This window comes from Mus pahari, chromosome 12 (assembly GCF_900095145.1).
Source record: "Mus pahari chromosome 12, PAHARI_EIJ_v1.1, whole genome shotgun sequence".
NCBI lineage: Eukaryota > Metazoa > Chordata > Mammalia > Rodentia > Muridae > Mus > Mus pahari.
This window is the reverse complement of record NC_034601.1, coordinates 33,873,052-33,898,205: the sequence shown is the minus strand read 5'-3', so window position 1 is coordinate 33,898,205 and position 25,154 is coordinate 33,873,052. Positions and strand designations below refer to the sequence as shown.

Here is a 25,154-nt window from a genome sequence, read left to right as displayed (position 1 = left end):
TATCCATTCTTCTATTGAGGGACATCTGGGTTCTTTCCAGCTTCTGGCTATTATAAATAAGGCTGCTATGAACATAGTGGAGCATGTGTCCTTATTATCAGTTGGAACATCATCTGGGTATATGCCCAGGAGAGGTATTGCTGGATCCTCTGGTAGTATACAATTTTCTGAGGAACCGCCAGACTGATTTCCAAAGTGGTTGTACAAGCTTGCAATACCACCAGCAATGGAGGAGTGTTCCTCTTTTTCCACATCCTCGCCAGCATCTGCTGTCACTTTTTTGATCTTGGCCATTCTGACTGGTGTGAGACAGAATCTCAAGGTCGTTTTGATTTGCATTTCCCTGATGACTAAGGATGTTGAACATTTTTTCAGGTGTTTCTCAGCCATTTGGTATTCCTCAGTTGAAAATTCTTTGTTTAGCTCTGTACCCCATTATTTAATGAGGTTATTTGAATTTCTGGAGTCCAGCTTCTTGAGCTCTTTGTATATATTGGCTATTCGTCCTCTATCAGATTTAGGATTGGTAAAAATTTGCTGAAGGGACCCTGATATAGCGGCCTCTTGTGAGGCTATGCCAGTGCCTGGCAAACACTGAAGTGGATGCTCACAGTCAGCAATTGGATGAAACACAGGGTCCCCAATAGAGGAGCTAGAGAATGTACCCAAGGAGCTGAAGGGGTCTGCAACCCTACAGGTGGAACAACAATATGAACTAACCAGTACCTCCTGAGCTCGAGTCTCTAGCTTCATATGTAGCAGAAGATGGCCTATTTGGTCATCATTGGGAAAAGAGGCCCCTCGGTCTTGCAAACTTTATATGCCCCAATACAGGGGAATGCCAGGGCCAAGAAGTGGGAGTGGGTGGGTAGGGGAGCAGGGGCTGGGGGAGGGTATAGGGAACTTTCATGATAGCATTTGAAATGTAAATAAAGAAAATATCTAATTAAAAATTTAATCATTGTCATGTGGCTGGGTACAGTAGGGTACCCTGTGGCAGAATGGCTGTCATAAAGTACTCAGAGAAAGTGGCTGCATATTTCAGAGCACGTGACGTTTACAAAAACCTACTTTGGTAACTTCTACAGCATTCCAGTCAAGAACCAGAACATGCCTCTTTTGTATCTCTAAAGTTATATCTATCAAAGTAAAATTCAGCAATTAACTGTGTGTTAACAAAATGTGCAAAATTAAATATTGAAAGTAATTTGCTTAAAAGCTTATAAGCTCTTAATCTAGGATCATCAGTGGCCACTTCATTTTATTTGATAAAAATGTAACATTGCCTACATCTTTATAAAAATGGCACTGCAATATAAATGTTCACATGTGAAAGAGCACAACAAAATTATCTCCCAACGGCATGAATTGCCCTCTTTTTTTTTTTTTTTTATTTAGAAAATGAACAAATTCTCAATCAGTGCCCAGTATCCTCAAAACACTATTGAGAATCAAGAGAAAACAAAAGATCTAATTACCCATAAGGTCTAGAAAAGCTATAGAACACAACCACTTAATACCAGGAGTGTGTGGAGGAGGGTGGGGGGATGGGAGCGCTGCATTCTAAGTCTCCCAGATCCTCTGCAAGGCCCATCCAATGCACCAGTGCAGAAGGTGATGAATAAGCTTCATTGATAATAGTGGCCGCGTCACGGCTGGCTGAACATTCAGTCCACAAACAGAAGGCTTCTGTCTTTGCTCGAATCAGCCATAGGAAAGTTTTGGTAAAAAAGACTGTTATATTCAAATGGAAATCAGTACTTTCCAGCAAGAATGGACAATTAGCAACTCCTTACACTGGCACTAAGAGGGACAGCAGAAATGTGCTCCAAACATCTAATATTCCAAAATGTGAAATAAAGATTACTGAGTGCCTTTTGAAACTTTGACCCCCACATAGGCTGGTTGTTAGACATCCCTCAACTACCTAGCTACCCACCCTAAAGTTTCATCCACGTCTTCTGTAGATCTCGAAAACATGCAAGATTAAACCAGTCTAAGGCTCCAAGCACTAGTTAAGTTGCATGGTGTTCCTTGAACATTAGCAAAAAATGTACAAAGTCTACAAAAGGTCTTCATTTGGCAGTCAGAGGCTAAGTCTTTATTAACAGATTCTTGCAAACACCTCACCACGACTGGCAGGACATAGAGGCATGACCATCACACACACACACACACACACACACACACACACACACTTCCAAGCACACATCTAGCAATGGTGCGTTTAACCGATGCACCACCCTAGCCCTGCACACATGTACTTACAATGACATCATGGCTAGTTGGAATTGAAAAGGAAAGAAGACCCACATGAAAAGGTTTTGCTGGAGTTGAGCAATGGTTTCTCAGATGTGATGCCAAGGACAAGAGGCACAGAAAAAAATGATAAATTTCACCCATCTTTAATAAAGAAATAGAAAAAAGTATGTTTCGCATACCCACCACCAAAGAAGAAAAAAGACAACCAAGAAAACGCAAGAGAAGATGTGTGATGCCCATATCTGGTAGGGGGCTTGTAGTAAGTATTATTTATTTTGGCTCAGCTTAGGTGGTCCTATTCCAAGGATAGATAGGTCTGCTGCTTCGGGCATGGTTAACACACTGAATGGAAATGGCAGGGACACAGGAAACAACTGCTTACCTCATGAACAGTAATTAAAAGAGGGAGAGGAAGAGATGAAGTCCCACAACTCCCTTCAGGAGTTCAACTCCAAGGGACCCAGGGTCCTATCACTAAACACCATCTCTTCAAGGTTCCATCACCTCCCAATACCACTTTTAACACATGAACACTTAAGGGACACTTATCCAAAACCACAACAATGGGTTTAGGGAATTAACCTCATATTGTAGATAAGGTGCAAATTTTAAAACTCATCCTGAAGTAAAGAGTGGGCCATTGAAGGGTATTCAAAGTGTGAATAAATGGATCTTATCCCCCTCCATTAATTAATTTTAACCTCCCGAATTCTCTCCTCCCAGCCCCACCCCATCACATAGACAGTCCCCCGACCCCTTCCCTTTCTCCTCTGATAAGTGGGGAGGCCCTGCCCTGCGTACCAACCCACCTTGACCTTGGCACATCAAGTTTCTTTTAGGAAAATCACAACAATTGTTTATAAGGTGAAGAACCACTAGGGTCAAAGATTCTCCAGCCTTTACCTCAACTATGTAAATATTTTTACGACCCTGCTGGGGCTGAGGGGGGGGGGAGCTCTTGTGGTTGAAGCAGAGGTGGAAGTGTTAAGAGCCCCTTCTAGGCAAAGTCACTGTCTCCCAACCACTGCAGAAGATGCTGGGGAAAACCTGGAATGAAGAGTCATTTCAATAATAAGAAGTTGATGCAAGGAGCCATCAGGAAAATGGCCAGTGCCCTGAAGCAAGCATAAAGGATGGAGAAAGGGGAGAAAGAATCCAGAAAGTTCTAAAGAGGTACCAAATTCACACGATTTCACCAATTACCACGTGTCAGGAATGAGAAAAAAAAAAAAGGGGGGTGATTTCTGGGTTAGATGCAGGAGGATGGCTGTTGATATAAATGAAATGTGGTAGGGATTTCCTGGAGTACCTTAAAACTGAGTGACCCACAAAATTAAACATCCACCTCTCCTCCAAACATGCTTCCACTGTGCACTGAAACACCACCTCGGTTTACTGCACTGGACTCCTGCTGGTGCATGAGCAAAATGCCCATGAACCATCTTTAATACCTGCATCTCCTACTCTGTGTCCATCACCAAGTACCCTACCCTGTTCTGATGTCAAAACATCTTCCAACACTTCTCTCTACTGCTGCTGTAACTAGGCTAGTCCTTGACACTTGTCATTTCTGCATCAGCCCCTCCATCATTCTCTCTGCCATTAGCCTTGACTCATTCTAACTCACTCTGCACAGAGAATGCTCTTAAAACTGTCAAGCCTTTCAATGGACGCCCTGATTTAAAGTCTAAACACCAAGAAGATGCCCTGTACGGTGCACTTTGGGTATCCAGTGCCAAATACTCTGGAGACAACAGATCTTTTAAAAGAATAGACAAGAAAGAATCAAGAGAGCAAGAAGACAAACTTTGTTTTTAGACCTGGAGTGGGATGCCTGTGGACATCCAAGTAAGTTCCTACTGGCAACTAGCGGAACTGACCTGGACCACACTGAAGGCTGGCTTAACAGCGTCAGGGCTGCCATGAGTGGTGTTACACAAGGACAATGGGATTAAGTTTATTTCTGGTAATCATGAACTAAGTTAAAGTACAGGAAGCAAGCTCAACACCTTGAAAAGGATTATAGTGTCGCTTTAATCTGCAAGCCTGAAGCTCTGGTGTATTTAAAGGGCAACAGAAGCTTCAAATCAAGTGCTGCCCCTATGTGGGGTCTTCACCAGGAATAACTAGGTGACGAAGTCTGCCATTTGGCCATTTTCTTTCAACTATTTCTCAGTACTTCTGCCTGGTTGACTCCTGATTCCCTCACCTATGAATCCCTTATTAGTTCCAAGCCTTACCTGATACTCGTAGGGTGCATCTGCAAATCTGTATGCTCGCAAACACAGCGGAGAAGTTCTCAGTATTGGTAAAATCAATGGGAAAAAAATACCTTTACTCTTCTCCTCTATTGACTCTTCCCCGTAAGTTGTCTTAGGGCATGGATACCATAAGGATTTTCATGCAAGAATAAAATTGTAATTTACTGTGGCCCCCTCACAGTACTGTGTAAAATATTTACTGTAAAGTTTTATGACAAATGTCCAGTGCTCTCTGGGTATTTCCAATAAGCAAATATTGCTTTTCCAAAGACAGATAAGAGACATAGATTATAATGTTCAACACCACATTGTTTTTTCCTCCTTAATGTTTCTCAGTATCTCTAAATGAACTCTTCAATTTCCATAAACTGGTGATGGCATCTATATCTGCCTTGATTTTTAATTCAGTGTATAAGACAATTATATAAATATTTTCTTTTAAAGCAGAGCTAAGAACCTCTACTCACAGTGAGGAGAATGCATGGTAGCTTCTGAACATAAAGGGAGTCACCTCACAGCCTAGGCACCAGGATTATTTATTGTTCTAGTAATCAGAAACAACAGCCTGATTGGTAAGTTTGGTGATCCCAACATGTTAACATGATTTATCATTTATAATATAACTAGAAATGACCATTGATTAAACCCAACATGCATTGTTGACCAATAAGTCAATAAAAAATATAAGCAATTGTGCTGCTTCCAGAAGCCATTGGTTGTTAAATGACCATCTTAGAGCCAGGCACAGGTTACCTCTTACAAGACACTGGTCAGCGCGGCCCTAGAATCCTCCAAAAAGCACAGAATTTGGCCACTGCTCTTGGTTGCCACCATAACTAATGATAATACCCTATTGCTGATGATGGCACATATTTTTGTTGCAGTACATAAACAAATTGATCTTGAGCTCACTAAAAAATTCTCTACCTACTGGCTGTCTCGCTTTCATAATACTGTAAGATGCTACAGAGGTGTCTGGAGACAAAAGACATCAATATTTTTACCCAGAATTGGACCCTGCATACTCTAATACTACACTACCAAGAAACTCTAACTTACACACTGTCTCCCCCCCTCTCTCTTTCTCTCCTCCCTCTGTGTGTGTGTGTCTCCCCCCCTCTCTCTCCCTCTCCCCCCACCCTGTGTATGTGTGTGTGTGTCTGTGTGTGTGTGTGTCTGTGTGTGTCTGTGTATTCCCTGATATATTAGTGGCAAAACAGTTTACTGGATTAAAAACTACTCTCTGAATTAGATCTGAAGCATGCTGTACAAGAAGGAATCCATACCTGGTGCTGTATCTTAGTTACGACTGCTATTACTCAGGTGGAACATCATGCTCAAGAATGACATGAGTGGAAGGGTTTATTTGGCTTACATACCCTGAGCCACAGTCTAATGAAGAAAGCCAAGGCAGGAACTCAAACCAGGTGGGCATATCTGGAGGCAGGAGCTGATGCGGAGGCCATGGAGGAGTGCTGACTACTGGCTTGCTCCCCATGGCTTGCTCAGTCTGCTTTCTTATAGAACCCAGGACCATCAGCTCCGGGGTGTACTACCCACAATGTGCTGGGCACTCCAACATCAGTCATGAATTACGAAAATGTCCCACAGGCTTGTCTACAGCCTGTTCTTATGGGGGCATTTTCTCAACTGAGGCTCCCTCCTCTCTATAATTTACCCTTGCATCAAGTTGACATAAAACAAGACAGAACAGCTGAAAACACACTCAAAAAACCCTAGACTGGGGGAGTCACAGGTCCAAGGGAAGAACTTACTGATTTGGTTCTGCTGAAGGGTCCTACTGCCAAATCTCCTTCTAAATGTTTATTTATATTCATAGATCTGTGCTGCTCCCAACCTTGGTCAGAAAAGCTTCTTATTGCAATGGGAAGTGATTAATGCAGAGACTCCTAACTGTTGAGCTGCTGATCATTAGCAAACTGTGAGTGCCGAGACACCGAGAGGCCGTCTACATCCACCCTTGCTGCCAAGGTTCTAAGACTGTCTGTTCTAGCAGGGGCTGCAGGATGTATGAGCCAGAGGATAAGGAGGTGTGCTGTAAATGTCCTCTGGACATGGCATGGCTGTTGTCTACATGTGCTCACCGCAGCTATGGTTAGTTAGATAAGATCAGATCAAGCCAGTTAAAATTACGGGCAGCATGGGGAGGAGACCCGAAATCACACTTCTGGGTGTACGTTGGCAACTGATGGCTCCTGGGAGAAGGGGAATGGATGTTCTTTGATGGATAGATACTGTAGACTGCCCATTCCCTAGTAGGTTCACCAACGTACATGTGGGAGCATGAACTAGACTCCATGGCTATGTGAGGAGAGAGAAGTTGGAAAGGAGGTGCACTGAAAGGAAGTGGGGACAAGAGATGGAGGGCAGGAATAGATGCCTGGTATAACCAAGATACATTGTGTACATGTATAAAATTGTCAAAGAATAAAAAAGGGGGAAAAATGAAAGAATATAAACGTTACATTTTGCAACTTCAGCTGGAGACTTTTAACCCACCTCAGTAGATCACATTATCTGGTCAAATTCCTTATACCCTGAGACAAAATATCGCTAATACTTCAAAATCCAAAGGAGAAGAAAAATATATAACAGTAAACTGATCTTTGATTGGCAAGAAATAACGTCATCTACTCTATAATTATGCTTTCTCTACCAAGGCTGCAAAACTTTAAAACTCACACCCACTATCAGTGCCTCCTTTCATCAGCAAATGCACACTCGATTTTTAAACCCTCTAAATAAAGCATCATTGTCGCAGTTACTCCATCCTTCCTAATTGTTGGATGAAGAGGAACCTTTCAACTTTCCTATCCTACCTATATTATGAAGAAGAGCCTGAGAATCAGGAAAATGAACTCGACCCCTGCAAACACTGAACCAGGGTAGGCTGAGATCCCAGGGACCACCCTTCTATGAGGATAGGCACGTCTTAGCTTACAGAGAAAATTAGGCAAAGAAACTTCGAGATTATTTCAGGATCTCAGGTATCCCACAAGGAAGAGGGAAAGCCACCATACTAGTTAGTATTCTGCAATGGAGGTCAATAGAAATACGACAACAGCTTGCCCAGCCCCACTGCAGCTGGCTTTGGAATGTGGCCTTGTGCGCTCAAATGCTAAAACCTCTGATAAAAGTTCAACCATGAAGGCTTTCCTGGAAAATGTTTTCTTTTTTTTTTTTTTCGCCTCCTCCTTGCTCTGCCACGGGCTACAGTACAAGGACTAGATCCAAGATCTTGCAAAGAAAGCTGTGGTTAAAGGAGACTCCTAGGGTGCGGAGGGATGGGGGACAAGAGACAGGAAGGACAGCAAGTCTAGGACACACATCATCCTCTACCCTGAATATGTCAGTAACATTTTTGAGCACCTCATGTATGTCTTTAATAAAGAGTTCCCGAGTTAAGGCTTAAAAGCACGTTTGCTGGTGAGGGTTGGTCTTCAATGCCACCTCAATAGGCTATAAGGAAGGCGCACAGGTATAGTCAAGCACTATTCTGGATGTTTCTATAGAGGTGTTTTGGAATGAGATCAACATTTAAATTAGCTGCGTGGGGGGAGGGGACTGCCTTTCACACGGGGGGGGGGGGAGGGCACGCCTCTTACAATCAGGTGGTCAAGCAAGAACATATCCTGCCAGGTGCTCTAAGTTGGGTATCAGCTCTTTCTGGTTCCAGAGTGGCTTCTGCCTGGATCTAACCTGGGATGTCAGCTCTACGGGGCCTGCCACCACTCACAGGAGCCGATTCCTAATATCGAACTTCTCTGAATTCTTGAGCACATCCGTGCATACACTGGCTCCTCCAGGGAACCCTGATATGCCATTTAGGGATACAAACTATAAGCTATTTAATCCACTTGCTCCAGTATGCAGCCTTCAGGACCATGAATTCCAGAAGCCAACCAATAACCTCAAAGCAAAATATCCAAAAGGCTACTATCAAGCTTTCCCTTCTCCCACAATGCCAAAGCCCTTTGCAAAACCCTTATTACTAAAAAAATAAAATAAAAAAAAAAATGAAGAGGCAAGTCTTTAGAATTCAAGATTCCTTTGCTTTCTCCAAGCCTTCCCAGAAGGAGGCGTTTGCTTCACCCATCACCAGTTTACCACACCATTTGCGATTACCACACAGAGAAATTTACAGCGCCTCAAGGGACTGGCTTTCTACCTTCAATTAGGTGATAATCCAGATTACCAAGTAAGCATGAAGAGTCAAGCCATGTCAGGGAACATAATACTTTGTTGTGCATTGGTGTGTATATGGCATGTATTTGGTCAAATTAAGCCAACCAAGAAGAGCGGTAATAGTAAGCAAATGAAGGAAGAGAAGACAAGGGATGATATTCAAACCCACAGAGAGAGGGCACAGAGAAGAGTGGTGAGGTCTGAGCTGCCACCCGCCTCAGGTATGACACAATCTTCAGGCTGTCTGGCCCAGTGAAGTGGCTACTTGCTGCGCAGGTAATAATAACCAGTATGTCACAGGCCCAGGTAACAAAAACCAGACTCCATTAAACACACTCAACTCCATATGATGATGACGTTGATTTCAAGTTTCACCTCATTTTTAAAAAGACTAAGAAAATTTTTATTTTAAAAGAAAAAGACAATTGACAGATGCTGTAATAGACAGCCTCTGACTTTCGCTTGCACTCTGTTCATCCTTTCTCCGTTCTCTCTCTCTCTCTCTCTCTCTCTCTCTCTCTTTCTCTCTCTCTCTCCCTCCCTCCCTCCCTCCCTCCCTCCCTCCCTCTTCCCCCCCATACAGATTAATAACATGATACTGTTCCATATATGCTCTTGGGAGCATGGAAGCTACATTATCATGCAAATAGGAGCTGGAGATGGAAGACCCCTGATGGCTGGAAAGAATGTGATTCCTGTCCAGATCTGAAGACCTGATAATCTGAGGCACAAACGCTAGAAGATGGATGCCACCTGCCCCAAGATCCTTCAGTCTGACACATCCAGAATCCAACCTCTCACTCGCTGTTCCCTTCAGACCCTCAACATTCTGGTGTCCCCCACACGGGTCAGGGGACTAGTTTAAATGCTAATCTCATCGAGAAACACCCCATAGGCACAACCAGAACGATACTTAACTAGCTTCTTAGGCATCCCAAGATCCAGCAGCTAGACACATTAAATGAACCTTCACAGATGCCGATCTCAAGATGACTCAGATACTGGAATTATCAGACATGGATTTTAAATTATCTGTTGCAATTATGCTCAACAAAGAAAATGAGCATTTATAATAAATGAAAAGACAGGAAGTCTTAGTTTAAAAAAAAAACAAGCTATAATAAGAAAGAAAATGAGAGGCTGGAAATTTTAAATGTCTGCAATTTAAAATTCATTGGATAAGCTTAAATGCAGAATGGAAAATAAAAGACGGAAAATCAATTTCAAGATAGAATAATAGAAATGGGAACTGCTCAAAGTTAAGAACATTTATTCAATAGTAAGAAAACAAAGACACCTAAAAAAATAATAAAAAATAAATAAAAAGCCAAGATATTTGGATGAACAGTTCACCAAAGAAAATGGAGCAATTACTTTGAAAAACAGTTTGAGCGTTTCCAAGAAATGTAAAAAGCCAACCATTTCACTAATAAATATGTAGTCACCCGCCTCCAAAATCAAAGACTGAAATGTGTCCATAGCTGTCTCTTAATGGTGCTCCCCAAGCCAGACGCAACTCAAATGCTCCCCAGCAGAAGGATGGGAAGACAAAGCACAGCCACAACACGTTTTCTCCCTCCCCTCCCCCCCAAAAAATCTTAGTATTGATGCATTCAGATGAGTTTTAAAATCACAGGACAAGGCTGGAGAGAGGCTCAGCGGTTCACGGCGCCCTTAGAGAGGGCTCAGCAGTTCACAGTGCCCTTAGAGAGGGCTCAGCAGTTCACGGTGCCCTTAGAGAGGGCCCAGGTTTGGTTCCCAGTACCACAGAGTGATTCACAACCATCCACAGTTCCAGTTCCAGGGGAGTCAGTGCCTTCTTCTGACCTTGTGGGTACCAGGCATACGTGCGGTACACATACATACACGGAGGTGAAACATTCCTACACGTAAAAAGAAGTTAATAGCAACTAGTTTTTTAAAAAATACCATTATGGCAAGTACAAAATACCAGGTTAAAAATATATGTATTATAGGATTCTATCAAACCAAATACACACTTTCAACAGACAGCACGTTCTTACGCATCAATAAAAATGCTCTGTATCTTTACTGAAATAGTGACTTGTTGGGCATATTCAGCTATTTACATAGCTTCAGCTCAAACTGAACCTCAATGAAGTTAATTGGGAAAAAAGAAACCCCTTGTCGGTGGCCACTTGTGGGCCCTTTCTCTGAGGCAGGGTTGGTGACTTCACAAGCAGACCCACCTGGGTTCTCCTCCGAGTTCCCACAGCCCTGACAACCAAGGAGTGGCTTAGTCACACCACTGAGCCCCCTCTTACTTCTAAAATTAGGGTAATTGCCTGTCTTCCATTGTAGTTGACAAGAAAAAGAAGTTCTGCCTGACAGAGCCGACCGATGTTCTGTAGATAGCAGCACTGAGCACCAGCGTGCCTGGCAATTCAGGAATGTGCATTTGTCAAACTTCTGAACCAAGTCTGCGGTACTCAGGAAAGCCGAGTAGGCAAGGGGATGCATCCTCTGCTGTCTGCTTGGCAATCAGGGACACCAGTGGAGGACAGGGGAGGCACAGAAACACATAGCATGTTTTGCCTGCTAGGCACTTAGGCCCAGCACATACAGCTTGGTTAAACTTCTCACTAAGGCATCAAATGTAGAATCATTTATAATCACCGTATTACATAAAGCTGTCATGGTGGAGACAACAGCTATTACTTATGGATCAGAACTTAAAATAGAACATGTTTTATTTCTACACTAAAAGAGTAACTGAGAAGACTCAGTGGTTAGTAAGCAATGCTAACATTGCTTCACATGTGACTATTAGGGCGGGGAGGGGGAAGGAAAGGGAGAAGAGGGGACTTGAGCAAAGTACCTCCCCCATCTTCCCAGGCCAGTGGGACAGGGGTCTCTCCATTCCCAGAAGTACCAAATAAACAAATGACACACATGCCAACTTAGGACAGGGGAGAAAGCCTGAGGAGAAGGGATGGCCAGAGAGTCTAACAAATAGAAAAACTGGCAGACCCATCCAGACAAACCAGGAAGAGAAAAACTGCTGGGGTCTGCTTGTTTCAAAATTATACACTGTATTTCCCAAGCCTTTCATGAGATTCCAAACTGTGAGTTTTACAGATATCATTCAATGTATTTAATTTTTTAACTGGTTATTTTACTTATTTACATTTCAAATGTTGTCTCCCTTCCCAGTTTCCCTTCCACAACCCCCTCATACCATACCCCTACTCCTTTGCCTCTATGAGGGTGCTCCTCCACCCACCCACCCACTCTAGCCTCACCCTTCTACCATCCTCCTACACTGGGGCACCAAGCCTCCACAGGACCACGGGTCCCCCCTCCCACTGATGCCAGATAAGGCAATCCTCTCCTACATATGCAGCTGGAGCCATGAGTCCCTCCATGTGTACTTTTTTTGGTTGGTGGTTTAGTCCCTGGGAGCTCTGGAGGGTCTGTTTGGTTGATATGGTTGCTCTTCCTATGGGGTTGCAATCCCCTAATTCACATCCTCTTGTCCCCAGGAAAAGACAGCATCATTCAGTTCTGCTCAGGTGGGTGCCGTCCAGGGAGACCACAGTGAACATCTGACCTGTTACTTCCATCAGCCTAGGTTTCTGAGGTCTGGTTGCTCATTCACTAGGCAATGTCCACTAAAGGTCAGATTTGACTCCCCAGGAACAACATACCTTGGTTTTTACATTCCTTCCCTACTAATTGAAACTGCCTCCAATTCTACACCTGTTTCCTTCTCGGGCTCCCCCATTACAAACTTTTTTTCATAAATGGTACTTCATTTATTCAATTGAAAAGAGGGAAGTTAAGCCACTTTCATTCATTTTCTCCCAAGATCTCAAAACTCTCCTTATTTAAAAACTAAACAAAACAACAAAAGAAAAGGAAACCCACACTGAGAAACACATTTGTACAAAGCCCACACAGTAACCTGCCCCTTGCAGACCCAAACTGGTGTCATTACAGGAATGAAACCCAATGACACCCTGGCCAGTCTTTTACAAATACCTACACCTGAGAGGTGACAAAGGACCACAGTATAAACCAGAATGCCAGAGTCTAGGACTCCAGCAGGATCTGTGGGCATTCTGAAGGGGCGAGTTTCCTTCAGAAGAGAATGGAGGGATGTGGGGGAAACCCGGGCACTGTCAAGAGGCACTGGGGTCTGCAACCTCTGCGAGATGCATTCTCAACTCCATTGCCAAGTCTACTCCAAGGCGCATGCTCACTTCCATTGCCATGTCCACCCCAAGAGCCTAGAGTGCATGCATGCGCACACGCGCGCGTACACACACACACACACACACACACACACACACACACACACACATAAGGAACAAGGTTTCCTTAGCTCCAGTAACTCAGGTCTCTGAGGGGAGCAGGGCCATCTGGTTAGAGGCAAATGAGTACAAATCTCAACTGTGGAGTTTTGCATTCTGACATTAAGGGGGAAAGTTCTAAGGTGTTACAGACACCTCCCTATACCCACTGCACATGTAAAGATTTAAAACACACATAGAAAAAGACATCCAAAAGGCGTTCTACCTTGCATTCTCAGTAATGAAGCTGACCATGAAACAAACCAAAGACACCCACATGGTACTCCTCACAGAAGGACAGAGGTAAGGAAGGCCAGGCTGACAAAACCAAGAGCCATCAACTGGCTTATCAGTGGGGGGAGATACCAGCTCAAATCAAGGCGTTTTTGTGACCCTTCCTCTGGAGGCTACCCCCATCAGTGTGAGCACCCCCAAACCCTGACGCATAAATGCTCCAAAGCCAAGTGAGGTGCTTGTACTCTCAGCACATTCTCAACCACCCGGAGAAGGTGGGAAGGGAGGCTGCTGGCCAGCGCCCACATTTCCACTTCCATTCTGAACCTCAATACTGCTTCAAGAAACTCCACTCACCTAGCCACTGCAAGAGGAAGTTTAGAGACTTGTGGCCCAATCCACCACAACTGGGTTTCATGAGATGAAACATTTAGCATGGACTGGTTGCCTATTTTAAAGGCTTTTGTTTTTCCTTTCTTAGAGGAGGAAGGTTTTTCAGAACACATATGAGGCTAGATTTGGAGTAGTGAGGGCAGAGGGTGTGGGGAGAATCAGGTGGGACTCCTAAAGGTGTCTAGACAGGGCCTTAGGCTCATTGAACTTCCCTGGCTAGTTCGAGAACCTATGGAAAGCCTCCCCTAATTCCAACCTTTAAAACTCACACTGCCCTTAGGAAGCAAACTACCTAGTGCCAACCCAGTGAATCTACCACACAGAAAACCAGAAGGGTGGGAGGGAAGGAGTGGGCCTGTCCTAATGTTTGTACCCTCCACTGTACGCGAGGGACAGTGGCATCTTCTTCTAGGCACAATGAAGCCCTTCACTGTCCTCGCTAGGGAATAAAGTCAGCAGGGTACCGCCTCGGTCCCCAGCTCTTCTCATGTGGGTGCATTTACATGTGGTGGAAAGTCTCGGGAGCTCTACCAGGAGCAGGAGCATCATTCCTAACTCAGGAGAACAGAAATAAGGTTATTATCACACCTCGGTGGTCCTCAACAGGGGTCACGTATCAAATGTTTCCATCATGATTCATAACAGGAGCAAAATTACAGACAGGAAGTAGCAATGAAACAATTTTATGGTAGGGGAGGGTCACCACAACATGAGGAGCTGTGTTAGGGGGTCAAAACATTAGGAAGGTTGAGGACCACTGCCTAAGGTGTGTCCCTCTGTGGCTTGTCTCCTTCTGCCTGTCACCATTTTTCCTTGTTTCTATTAACTGAGGATGCTCTCCTTAAAAACAACCAAAACAGGGCAAGAAAGTACAATAATTCTATAGGACTGTTCACTGAAACACAAGACAAAGAGAGGGAAATAAAATATTAATGTCACCAGGATCTGTAGACCAACTGCCGGTACCTGCCACAGGGACAGGGGAGAGAGACACGGGTTATTTTCCTGATGACCGGGGCACACCAGTCTCCACAGGCTTCTTCCCGATGAGTAATAGCTAAGGACCGGACACCAGAAGTATCAGGGACGGGAGAGACATGGGACTCAAGCTTGGGTCTGTGAGAAGAAAAATCCTGAATGAAACCCAAAGAAGCAGAGACAGGAGTCTTGCCACGCCATTTCATCCTCCAGGCTAAGTAGTGGTCGAGGCATGTGGGCCTGGAGCAGGGGGTGGAGGGACCCCATCTCCAAGTGGAAGCAGCAGCCGCTGCTGTGGCGGAGGAGGAGGAATACATGTTGTTTGATGCTGTGAGGGGAACCTGGGGTTCTAAGATGTTTCTGGGAATTGGAGGCATACCGGGAGGGGTGGGGGCCATCATGGAACTGGGACCTGGTATCTGACCTGGCTGGAAGACATGGGATGGTAGCATCTGATGGTAGCACAGAGGGTTCGGAGGGGGCTGCTACCGGGGCATCATGCCAGGATGCCCTGCTGCTCCAAGTGGGGCCAGCCCAGGTCCTCTTGAGTGCTGGTGGGCTTGCTGAGGGTGCGGGCCATGCTGCCGCTGTTATCAGCCTATTCAGTTGTTCCATGTGAAAGTTCTGGTGGTTTGTGAGCAACTGCTGCCTCTGTTGTTCTAGAACCTCTTTCCCTCTGCGTGTAATGCTCTTCAGCATATCCAAGTTTGGTCTTTAATTCCTCCTCTGTGCTTCAACCAGGAGAGCTACCGGGATCTCAGCCTTCTCTCTTGCAGAGCAGCCAGGTGCCTGCCTGCCTTTGGCAGCTGCTGGGGCTCACGCAGCTGCTGCGGCTGTGCTGATGCTTTCCTTCAGAAATTTCCTGCTCCACTTTCTTCTTCCTGGTACCATGTCCTCTTTCTTCACATCTATCAGCGGCCTCCTTGTCCACTTTGATCTCCTTTTCTGGTTTAACATCCTCAGTAACTTTGCTATCTTGCTCCTTCTCACTGATTAAAAAGCAATTTAAAGATATGGAATTTCCTCTGGTAAAAATTATGGAATGGTTGATGGATGTGCATGTTATCCTTGCACAGGGCCATGCGAATCTTCTCTGCATCCTCATTTTAGTCGACGTGCTGTCAAAGCACACGCCCTCTTTACAATTCTTTGGTGTGCACTTTTACTTTGGCTTTGAAACAAATAATTCCAAGGATTTGAAAGATTCCTTGAGAATCTCTCAGACTGGATTTCTTATGTCTGTTTGGAATCTCACTCGGTTCTGAAGTATCCTAGCAGATTCTTCACTGTCTCCTAGCAAGCTGCCAATCAATCCTCCAACTCTGCTGCTAAAAATCAAATGACTAAAGCAATTTTGATCAAGTTACTGTATATAAGGCTCTAGAAGTCTTCTGCCTGTGTACCCAGTGAGATCAAAGTGTCTACTCCTCTGCTAGCCTGTGGCCTCATCTCTAGCCTCAACTCCCCTCGTTCCTACCTCCCTTCATGTGGAAAAGGCTCTCTCTCTCTCTCTCTCTCTCTCTCTCTCTCTCTCTCTCNCACNCACACACACACACACACACACAGAGACAGACAGACAGACAGACAGAGGTTAGTCTCTGCCTCTGTGACTGCTGCCGCTTGTGCTGAGATTGGCTTGGACAGCCATGTTCCCTCCCTTCCTCCCAATGACCCTCTTGCTTCCTGAATGTTCTTTCTTTCCATTCTCCCTCCAGGATAAACCTTCTAGAGTCATCTCTCCTCGGTTCATCTCCTTTGATAATGGACTCACAGACTGTTTGTTTCTGTTGGAACTTTAGAATAAGAGTGGTCCTATAAGCATGCATTTCATATAACATGGTGGCACATGTCTGTAACCCCAACAATCAGAGCTGAAGCAGGAGGATCAAAAGCTAAAGTTCAGCCTGGACTACATGGTATCAGGTCAGCCTTGGCCACATGGCAAAACCCTGTTTCAAATGAATGGATGGATGGATGGATGGATAGATGGATGAATGAAGTGGTTCTCCCATATAATTTACATCCTAGTGGAGGATGATATGAACTCTAAATCTCATTTGTTTGTTCATGCCTTCCATGTCTCTGGACCATAGTTTGGCCCCTTCAACAATTAGAGGAAACAGAAAAGACCTAGTTTAGTATATTCTAATAGAAACAAAGTGGTCATTAAACATTTGTCTTCTAAACCATTTTCTCAATGAGTTTTCCTAAGGAGAAACATAAAATATATTGTGTACATTTGACAATATTTAAACGTCTTCTCCACAGTGGGCACTGTGCTATATTCTAGGAACATGATAATATTCAAAATAACTTGCAAATAAACTTTTTTAAAAGAGAGAGTGAACGTTCATTGTGAAAGGTTCATTGCACCTAATCCCACCCACCCATACAGCAGAGAAACACACTGTCCTGTCTAAATCTTCCCAGGTAATGTGTGGCAAAAGTAAGACAAAAGAAGGTTCTTATCTAATGCCTTCCTCCCCTGGAAGCATTGTTCTAGTCCAGTAGCTTGAAAGCTTCACGGGTCCTTCAAAAGATAGATCATAAATAATTCTAGTTTAAGATGCTACATACAGGCCAGTTGTGGCAGCACACACCTATCATCCTAGCACTTGGGAGGGAGGAGACCAAGAGTTTAAGGTTATCCTTGCCTACAGTAAAAGTTGTGACCAATCTGGTCTACAACCCTGTCTCAAAATTAATTAATTAATTAAAAAAAAAAAAAAAACTAGACACACACATCAACATCTTTAACAATGAACATGTGAACAGAGACTCGACAGCACAGCTTCATGGAGAAGAGCAATGATAAAATCAAACAAACTTAAAGGAGACAGAACGGAGCTGAGCTGTGGATGCAGCACCTGGGAGTCAGCAGATGACATCCATTTGCGCTCGTTAGCACAGCCTGGCATGTGCTACACCACCCCCTCGGGTAATTTACATTTTTTTTAAAAGCATGTATTTCTAAATTTAGGAAGTGGGGATAATCAGGGTGGAAAAGCCCATCTGCCTGACGCTCTCTCCAGCTGCTGCAGATCCTGAAGTGAAACTGGAGTCTCTGCTCTGTGTCATCTTAGCCAGTCTGGACCGCGAGGACAAGACAGAAGCCAAGAAGCAGCTGCAGGGCAGGGGCTTCGATATGGATTATATTTGGTGCGCGATGCAGCACCCCAACTGTGCTTAAATAAACCTGCTGTGAATGCTGAAGTACAGTGTGCATATCCACACTTTCCTGTAAAGTCGTTGTGGGGTACAACTGGAGGCACAGAAAGACCCAGGGAAATATGATGCTTGACTCTTTCAGAGGTTAAAATAATAAAGGGACCAGAAACATCATTCACTTGGCTGCATTTTTTTTTTCCCTTGGAGAAAGCAGTTACCCAAATTCTCGTCCAAACTTTTCCTCTTACATGCTGTGTCATTTTGGAAAAGGCCACTTTACTTCCTCGGGTTTTTTTATTACATGACATGAAAGAACAAAAGGCAGAGGAAGAGACAAGGGTTGGCCAGAAAATAGAAACACAGATGCTGAACAACGTGCTTTTTGGCATTCACAACCTGGTGCTCTAGAGACCTGGGCCAATTCCCACAGAGCAGCTACCACACCTAGGCTCTTCCCTGTTTGCTGGGAAACCATCAACATTAAAATCAGAGGCAAATCTATAAATACCTATTCATATACCTTTTAAAACGTCTCTTGGGAAAGTGTCAGTCATGTATCATGTAGGTTTAGGTGTATTTAGTAAATACTGGAAATTGAAAATGATTCTAAAGTGACCACAACCTGATAGAGATCCCATTTTATCCAAAGCCCTCCCCCAGCCAGGGCTGTGTGTAAAAGCGCTACTGAGAAGCATGCATTTTCTGGGCCCACAGACATTTCCTGCATGGTCTCCCTGGGCCAGACACTGTGGAGCAAGGGACTCTGAGCAACAGCAAAACCTTCACCGGAAGGAAGGTTCCTGTTAGTGCTCTGAGCTGTCAGGGAGGCATTTAGCTAGAAACAACAGTCACCACCTGGATAAAACCCAGCTTATTTAACATCACTAGTAAGAGTGTCTGACACGGACCCTGGGGTCACGATGACCATGTGGAATCCACAGTGGACCTAGAAGACATGAGCAAGCACCCCACAGAGGTAACGGCGGTTTAAAAACACGGTTACTTTAAAGGAATTTACATCATAACTTCTTCTGCCATACTATGCGTATTTTAAGAAGTGATTTGCAATGGATGTTTTAGTGTTATCTTGCTCTTTTAGTGCCTTAGATGTTCTTTTTCTTCTTCTTCTTCTTTTTGTGTTGTCTATTTGCCTCCAGTGTGTGTCTCTAATACCTAGAACAAAGTCACACATAAAACAGGCACTAAGGTAATATTTAGTGAGTATGCAAGGAGTATTATGAAGCAAGAGCAGGGGCTGGAGAGACAGTTCGGTGGTACAGAGTACATGCTGCTCCTACAGAGGACCTATGTTGCGATCCTGGCATGCAGTAAGGGTGGCCCACAACCACTAACTTCAGCTCCTGAGATTTAACTACCTCTGTTGCCTTCCACAAGCACCTATCTCCATCCGCACATGCCCACACAGAGACACACAGCAATACATAGAATCAAACTTTTGAGATGGTTCTTTAAAAAGAAAAGGAGTCTTTTTCCAATACTGGCACTGTAGAGACAGTGGGAAACTCCATGTGTAGCAGGAGTCCATTTCTTCATCTAACCCAGTCTCTTGGCAGACAGGGCTTATCTGTCCCACTTTCCATAACAGAAAAACCCAAGAGTTAAACAATGCCCTGACTACAGAAGACCAGACAATGTGCAACCATCTGGTCTACCTCAGAGAGCTGAGGTACAGGTTCAAAACTTCTCCAAAAGAGGGGAGAAGGGCAAAACCAATCAAGAGGCCAAACAAGGCAGGGAGCTGAACTGGGAAGCTGGCAGCAAAGTAAAAAGCCACCCAGGGAAAGAAGAGCCTGCACACACAGAGGTGGGACTGGGTAGACCAGGTCCAGACAAGAGGCACCAAATCCAAAGAAGGAAGGGAAGAGTGCACACCTCAGAGGGAGAGCATTAAGGCCCCAGTGCTCAGAAGCTCAGCAACCAAGCCTGTGAGTGCCAAGGATTGAGGGGTCCTCAAAGTGAGAACTGACTAGAAAGACGTCCTCACAAGCAAAACATGACACCGAAACTACTGACAAAGATGGTAGGCATCTTCCCATCATTTATCTGCCAGTCTGTCATTCTGGATTCTTTATAAAATTGTCCTTACAAGTCTAAAGGGGAAAGCCAATTTTCAACAGAAGGAAGGGAACACTATAAAGGAGAATTATTGAATAAGTAGAAAAAATGTTTAGAATGATGATAGCAAATAGTTCAATGTATACAGACTACATGCCTAACAGAGCTTCAACTGAGTTACCATAGCTACCAAAAGATAATTAATTTTGAGGAAACAAAAGAGACAGCATTAGGGGTAGTTTTGAAAGAGCTGAATAATAAACACGCCATCCAAATGTAACTAAAATTTCTTCCCAGTAGGAACAAGCAATGCTGCTTCTCACATGACCATGTCTGACATAAGTTCCCACTCTCTTCTGCCTACTCCGGTGTACTCGGGTTCCTCTGAACTGACATCGGTCTCACTCAGACCCTGAAAGGCTCTACTAGCTCCCACACTCTCATGATCTAAGCACATCTAAATCATCCATACAATTATCTAAGTTATCTATACAATTATACACTATACAACTATCACTTACTGTGTATGAAATGAGCATTTCTTAAGGGTTGGCTAAGAAAGGAAGGTTACACAAACAGTTAAGTGTGTAAGTGACAGTAAACTGGCAAGGGCTAAGGTACTGACACAGTATGTAGTCAGAAAGTTCAGGGAGATTGCTTTAGGAATGATGTGACATCCCACTGGGGCTCTGAAACAGCAGCATTGCCTTCAAGTCCAAAAAAATAAAGAGGAGGAGGAGGAAGAGAAGGAAGAAAAGGAAGAGGAGGGGGAAGAGGAGGAGGTGGGAGAAAGAGGAAGAGGGGAAGGGAAGGAGGAGGAAGAGGAAAAAGAAGAAGAGAAAGAAGGGGGATATGCTGAAATCTAATTAAATAATGCATATGGAAGGCCTAGAATCTATTATACACTCTCAAATCACTCCCCTCATCTAGAAAGTTATAAACGTAGTGAAGATAGATAAGTAAGCTCTACATTTCTTTCCTGTTATTGATCCCAAAATATATATAGTACATTTTAACAATGCCTCTTTGAATTTGACATCAATGGTCTTCTAGCATTCCTATTTGATAACAGTTTCTGAAAAGGAACTCTCTTGTTGCTGGAGCTGAATTCCACCGTCAGCAAATCCAAAACACTTCATATGGATCTGTAATGTGGGGACAAGGAGGAAGAATGTAGTCTCTTAAAGGAAAAGTGCAGAAGCATGTAGGACTGTAGAGAGGATGTTGTGTGTATTGTATGGATGCATCACCTGTCAAATTAAAAAGCCTACAGCCTATGACTTAGGCAGGAAACAGAGGTAGGACATCTGGGAGGAGAAAGAATTCTGGGAGAGAGAAGGTGGGTGGGTCACCAAAGAGCGGTGATAAGATGGACACATGGTTCCTGAGCACAGGTAATCAGCCTTGTGGCAGAATGTAGGTTAAAACAATTGGGTCATATGAGTTATGATCTAGTCAGAATAACGTCTAGCTACATGGTCAAAGTATTTGTGAATATATTTTGAGTCTGAGTCTTATTTCCAGGAGCAGGAGGCTGGGAGGAAGAACCAGGTCTGAACTACAGCATAGACTCACTCTTACTGGATACTTCAGTGTTTTGAGTTTCCCTGTGCTTATGCTTTATTTTATTTTATTTTAAGATTCTTAAAGCCTTTCTAGGGCCAGTCACAACTCTTAGAAATATTTCCCACATTCTTCAACAGTCAGGCCCTAGAATAGAGACAAAACTGCCACAAAGGGCAGAGCTAAAAAGGCAAAACCTAACCCACTTACTGACACCTGAGCCTGGCTCTTCCCGTGTTATCTCGTGGACTGTCTCGGGCACTTAACTCCAGGTATGAAATTCACCCTGCTCTGTAAGCACACCATCCCCTTCTCCACTGGGAGATAGGTGATGGGATATCTCACGGGCTCATCTTCAGAACTAATGAATAAACACATATAAAAGTGTGTGGTGGTGCATGTCATAGAGGGGGTACCCAATATTTGGCATCAGACTAGAAGCTTCAAGACTGCAAACAGAGGATGTGTGTGACCCAGAGAAGTGGCAGTGACCGCAGAACTGGGACTTCTCTGAGCTGGCACTGGCTGGGGGATAACGTGGCTGGCCACCCTTAGGCACACGTGACCAGAGCCCATTCAGCTTCTGTGTTCCAAGCTGTTTACCCACATTCTGTTCACGGTGGGCACCTTGGCATCAGAGAAAGCCTGCCAAATCCAAGTATTAAAAGACAACACTCCAAGTGATCAAGGAAATAAAGAGGCTTTTCTTGAAAGAAAGAAAAAAATCATCTACTGAGCTCTGGTAAAGCTGTGTAGTGAGTGCAGTCCACCCTGCAGTTGCTACACACTGGTTGCCATCTTGGAATATCGTCTTAAGCTAGAAACTAGGACAGAGCTCAAGATTTGGTGCATCTGGCTAGGTGAAGAGGCTAGAGTCCATGGGAGTGGCTGTGTGTCTAAATTAACTGGATCAAGAGGAGAGTAATCTACCAATGTTTCGTTCCTTTGTTAACAGATACACATAATGGAAAGCAAAGACTTTTCTCTCTCAGACAGGTCTCGTCTTCCTGCTATGTCTCATGCTGGCCCCTGTATTAGTCAGGGATCTCTAGAGTAATACGGATCTTGTAGAATACTTATATCATAGTTATATGATATAGATATATAGATATAGATGATACAGAAATACAGAGATGAATATACATATATATATATATATATATATATATATATGATTTAGTAGAATGACTTACAGGCTGTGTGGTTCAGCTAGTACAATAATGGCTGTCTATGAATTAAAGGTCCAAGATTCCAGTAGTTGTTTAGTCCATGAGGCTGAGTTGGTCTTCAGTAAATGCCAGAATCACAAAGAAGTAGGCTCTAATGCCAGTGAAGGGGTGGGCTGCTAGCAAGGCAAGAGAAAGCAGGCAAAGAGCAAAAGCTGCCTTCTTCCAGGCTCATGTATAGGCTTATATAGGGGTGTTAGTTCATTCCAGGTGTAATCAAGTTGACAAGCAAGCTTTCACCCACCCCCTAACAGTCTACTCCCATCCCGGATGAGCAGAGGGAGTCTGGAGGTTAACTGAGACCCGCCCAGTCTGTTCTTCTCAGGCTGACCCGACATGAACGGCCTCTGAGCTAACGTGTCCACCTTGCTCTTGGACAGATCAGATAAATACTCGGTCTTTAGGATTTCTTCCTCCTGCCCTGCTTTACTCAAGAAAAAAAAAAAATATTTTAATGAGTGAAGGAAGGAGATAAGCAAGCTACTCCAGGCCAGGGGAGGAAAGGGTCAGCTCTCCTATCCATGTGAAGTTCTCTGGTTCACCATCTGCCTCTGCTACAGGATCCTGATGAGTCGCTCCTTCACAGAGAGATGGTAAGTACAACCTGTCCTATGCGGGGCTCTGTCTGCCATTGCTGCGGTTGCTGTTGCCTGATTGAAAGCATGAAAGGCATAGGCAGGTACCAAGCCCTGTTCTATGGACCTAGGCCTTCATCTATGATGGTTACAGACTAAATGTTCACATCCCTCAATAGCCAAATGTTGAAACCTAATTCTGGGGGTGGTGGCATACAGAAGTAGGTTCTTCAGACATGATTAGATCATTACTGGTCCCATCATGACAAGACACGTCTCTCCCATCACTTAGGGACACAGAGAGATGCTTGTCTCTGAATGAGCAGCAGAAAACATGGACTCTTCCATCACTTCTCAGACTCCTCGGCCTCTCTGTGAGGGACAGATTGCTGCTGTCTAGAAGCCTGCCATGTCTATGGTAGCACACTGTTCCCAAAATCTTAGGGAATATAAACTTTCCTCTTTTAAGTTCACACCCGTGTCAGTCCCTCACTAAATCTCTTGTGTGCTTAGGCGGGTCCTGAGGACTGCAGCACTGCCTCCTGCCCTGTCTGTTTCTGGCCACTACCCTCTTGCCACTGTGCATGCTGGGAGTGGACAGCTTAGCTTGTGGAACCCAAGAGCCGACCAACTCCCCACCCTGTGGATGGAATGTGATCAGAAGAAGGATGGGTACTGAACTCACTCCATTCAACCCACTAATGCCCTGAGTTCCATCAAAGAGAGCTGGACCACTTCCACGTGAAGACGAAACCCTACACCTACACTTTGTTCTCTTTCTGCCCCCCAGGAGCCTAGAACATAATAAGCGCTATGGACAGGGGAGGTTGTTAATTTCAAAGTCTGCTGATGACATAAGAAGCAAAGGCAGTGACTCACTATGATAAGGACCACACAGGTAGCACACAAGGCCGACTATCCGGCTTTATCTTATTATACCTGACATTTTAGCTATGACGGATCTGCACTTCTCTTTTCTTACCTGATCCTAACAGCAAGTCTTCTAACAAGTACTTCTTTTCTGAGTCATGTAAGTCTGCGAATTAAAACTTCAGCTCCAGATCTAACTATAGTGACACATATGTTAAGTACTTAAAACCCACATTAACTCGTGCTGTATAAACCACAGCAGCATATGTAGAGTGGGTTCTCAACTGCGTTGAAAAACTGAAGAACAAACAAACTTTAGAAGCTGGTGAGAGAGACAATTCTCTTTGAAAAAGAAAACTGTAAAAGCAATCTAACACTAACTTGGCTGTAAATTTTCTATGCACTCCCTGAAAGCTATCTTTGACTCACAAATTAAATTCCCTATATAAAACAAACACCAGAGGCATTAAAATGCAAAGGGCCTGATGTGTGAGATGCTATTTACAACTAAACCGATCATCTGAAGAGAAAATGCTATGCAGTGAGAAAATAAGATCAGAGGCTAGGAAACCTCAGCCCCAAACAAGGAATATATGCATGGGGACAATGGCCATAAGAACGCTGATAGAACAGGCTAGCCCACAAGACTCCAGGGGATAGCTCTAAACCCATGATCACACAGACAACCGTGGTTAAAACCAAGTGAGCCACAAAATAAAACAGAGACACATGAATGTCAGAGATTCCCAGGAGAGGGCGTGAGCTGACCAGGGTGGCAGGAGGAGGATGATCAGAATATATTTTATGTTAATACATGTATGAAACTGTCAAGGAATAAATTTAATGTAAAATATGGTGTTAAAATAAACAAACTCAAAGACAAAAACCACATGATCATCTCGTTAGATGCTGAGAAAGCATTTGACAAAATTCAACACCCCTTCATGATAAAAGTCTTGGAAAGATTGGGAATTCAAGGCCCCTACCTAAACATAATAAAAGCAATCTATAGCAAACCAGTAGCCAACA

At 44.0% G+C, this 25,154-nt stretch overlaps 1 protein-coding gene and 1 pseudogene across 3 annotated transcripts in view; both read right to left on the bottom strand.

Moving 5' to 3' along the window:
- Igsf11 (immunoglobulin superfamily member 11) overlaps positions 1 to 25,154 on the bottom strand; it is a 129,457-nt gene that overhangs the window by 88,472 nt on the left and 15,831 nt on the right. The gene's annotated exons all lie outside the window — the stretch shown is intronic.
- Positions 15,679 to 15,777, bottom strand: LOC115065190 (annotated as a pseudogene).